The following is a 3646-nucleotide window of genomic DNA, read 5'->3' as shown; positions in this document are numbered from 1 at the left end:
ACTGTTCAGAGACTGTGTGAATCAGGCCTTCATGGTCAATTTGCTGCAAAGTAACCACTACTAAAGGACACCAATAAGAAGAAGAGACTTGCTTGGGCCAAGAAACACGAGAAACAGACATTAGCCGGTGGAAATCTGTCCTTTGGTCTGATGAGATTTTCGTTCCAACCACCGTGTCTTTGTGAGATGCAGAGTAGATGAACGGATTATCTCTGCATGTGTAGTTCCCACCATGAAGCATGGAGGAGGAGGTGTGATTGTGTGGGGGGTGCTTTGCTGGTGACACTGTCTGTGACTTATTTAGAATTCAAGGCACACTTAACCAGCAAAGCTACCACAGCATTCTGCAGARATATGCCATCCCATCTGGTTTGCGATAAGTCAAACTATCATTTGTTTTTCAACAGGCTAATGACCCAACACACCTCCAGGCTGTGTAAGGGCTATTTGACCAAGAAGGAGAGTGATGGAGTGCTGCATCAGATGTCCTGGCCTCCACAATCCCCCGACCTCAACCCAATTGAGATGGTAGGGGATGAGTTGGACCGCAGAGTGGAGAAAAAACAGCCAACAAGTGCTCAGCAGTGCTCAGGGTTAGAGCGTTGGGCCAGTAACCGAAAGTCTGCCAGATCGAATCCTTTGCTGACAAGGTAAAAATCTGTCGTTCTGCCCGTGAACAAGGCAGTTGTCCCACTGTTCCTAGGCCTTCATTGTAAATTAGAATTTGTTCTTAACTGACTTGCCTAGTTAAATAAAATAAAAAGCATATGTGGGAGCTCCTTCAAGACTGTTGGAAAAGCATTCCAGGTGAAGCTGGTTGAGAAAATGCCAAGAGTGTTGTAAATGACTATTGTAGCTGGAAACGGATGATTTTTAATGGAATATCTACTTAGGCGTACAGAGGCCCATTATCAGCAACCATCACTCTTGTGTTCCAATGGCACGTTGTGTTAGCTAATCCAAGCCTAGAAGGCCAGCATCCCGGAGTCGCCTCTTCATTGTTGACATTGAGACTGGTGTTCTGCGTGTACTATTTAATGAAGCTGCCAGTCGTCTCTTCATTGTTAACATTGAGACTGGTGTTTTGCAGGTACTATTTAATGAAGCTGCCAGTTGAGGACTTGTGAGGCGTCTGTTTCTCAAACTAGACACTCTAATGTGCTTGTCCTCTTGCTCAGTTGTGCACCGGGGCCTCCCACTCCTCTTTCTATTCTGGTTAGAGCCAGTTTGCGCGGTTCTGTGAAGGAAGTAATACACAGCGTACTGACAAATTTCAGAAGAAAGTTCTTTGTTTCTGGCCATTTTGAGCCTGTAATCGAACCCACAAATGCTGATGCTCCAGATACTCAACTAGTCTAAAGAAGGCCCGTTTTATTGATTCTTTAATCAGGACAACAGTTTTCAGCTGTGCTAACATAATTGCAAAAGGGTTTTCTAATGATCAATTAGCCTTTTAAAATGATAAACTTGGATTAGCTAACACAACGTGCCATTGGAACACAGGAGTGACGGTTGCTGATAATGCGCCTCTGTACGCCTATGTAGATATTCCTTAAATATCAGCCGTTTCCAGCTACAATAGTCATTTACAACATTAACAATGTCTACACTGTTTTTCTGATCGATTTGATGTTATTTTAATGGACAATAAATGTGTTTTTCTTTCAAAAACAAGGACATTTCTAAATGACCCCAAACTTTTGAACGGTATTGTATTTTGAATTGTTTAACACTTTTTTGGTTACTACATGATTCCATATGTGTTATTTCATAGTTTTGACGTCTTCACTATTATTCTACAATGTAGAAAATAGTCAAAATAAAGAAAAASCCTTGAATGAGTAGTTGTGTCCAAACTTTTGACTGATACTGTATATTTTGTTAAACGATGATTTGTTACCTCCAAACATTGATGATTTTTTGGTCTAATGAATTCACATGAGAAAATGAGCAGAAATAATAGAGAGTAATCTACACAGGATTGTTTCCATTTTTATTTGTAAATGCATCTTGGGTAGAACAAAGAAAAAATATATAATATATTCATATGTACTGAAACATTCTGTTATGTACACATTTAGGGGTTCCACTAGAAATCTTCACAACCACAGACTTAAGATATGTTATTATAGTCTTCTGTGTCTTTCGCATGGATGCAGCTATGTACCCTCCTGCGTATTAACATACATTCATAGGATGCGATAAAACACTTGTGTTTAAACAAGCATTAAAAATTCAAAAATTGAATGAAAGGAATGATGTACAATATAGTGTACCCCTGCTTTTTAATCTGCAAACAGTACATGAACTCTGCATGGATGGTATCTCTCACACCGTACATATTCACAACAGGGCATGGCATACATAACAAACAAGTTTCAAGAGAAAACAGGACATCAAAAGTAATGACTGTGTCATGGCCTAAATAAGTGTTGTGACTACAGTTCCCAGAAAGCAGTTCTTCCGGGTGTTCAGCACCGTGGTGTAGTAGTATCCACATACATGATGACCTCACGCCAACATAGACTTGTGGGTATTCCAGTAACAGATCAGGTTGGATAGTTGAGTTGAGGCAGATTTTGTGTCAATAGTAAAACGGAGAGCAAAATGGACGTGTATACTGAGCGAGTAAAGGGTGATACATTTCCAATTCCCTTTCTTCATTGTCTCAAACCATATCACCATTTCTCCATAAAACTGTGATGAATAACTTGTTATATTACTATTTTCTCCCCTGGTAAGGATGCTGTGGTGGATTAAGGCCACACGAGTGTCTAACAAATGGCTTGAGCCACTTACACGAAAAATACCAAAAAATACACAACACTGACTGGAAGGCCTGTTTAGACGTAAAACAATCGACAATCATTACCGTGCACAATTCTTTCTTTTTTGCTTTTCGTTTTGCATTTTCTCTGCCATTCTTTTACTTTCCCCCACCTTGTATCAGAATTTGAGCCGGTGAAGTTTTTCTGAAACTTGAGAGAGTCCCAGTAGCTTATAGTGACGTGTTCTTATTTGTTATCAGTAGTTCATGTACAGAATTGACAATAGGCTCGGCTCCTCCCTTTGCATAAACAGTGTGCTGAATGAGTAAACTATTCTCTACCCTCTCTGTCAATGAGTTGTGAGTGACAATGAAAAAAACAAGGACAACGTTTCTGGGGAAACTTCAACCTGACTTGGAGAAAGTTCCAGGAAAACTTTAACCTGACAGATGAGGAATGTCAAAGACATTGACTCTTAAAATGATAAAAGGCAGTCATATCCAGGTAAAATAGAAGGCTGTTACTGAAGCAATTATACATTTCACCTCAAATGAAAAAAACGTATCTTATCTCTTATTGAAATAGAAGATAAAGACAGAACAGAAAAACAAATAAAAAGAGTGCAACAGCACCAACAGCAACAAGAATCTCAAGAAATGTTGATTAATGAGAAGATGGTAAGTGTCATTTGTTGGTTTCACATGGTTGTTCAATGTTTTTTCTTTCTACAATAAATTATAGCACAATATTTCTCTAAAAGGCAAGGCACACACACATAAACCTTCTATTTCCATCTCTCTCTCTCTCTCTCTCTCTCTCTCTCTCTCTCTCTCTCTCTCTCTCTCTCTCTCTCTCTCTCTCTCTCTCTCTCTCTCTCT

Source organism: Salvelinus sp. IW2-2015, linkage group LG1, assembly GCF_002910315.2.
Source record: "Salvelinus sp. IW2-2015 linkage group LG1, ASM291031v2, whole genome shotgun sequence".
Lineage (NCBI taxonomy): Eukaryota > Metazoa > Chordata > Actinopteri > Salmoniformes > Salmonidae > Salvelinus > Salvelinus sp. IW2-2015.
This window is presented reverse-complemented; position numbering follows the sequence as displayed.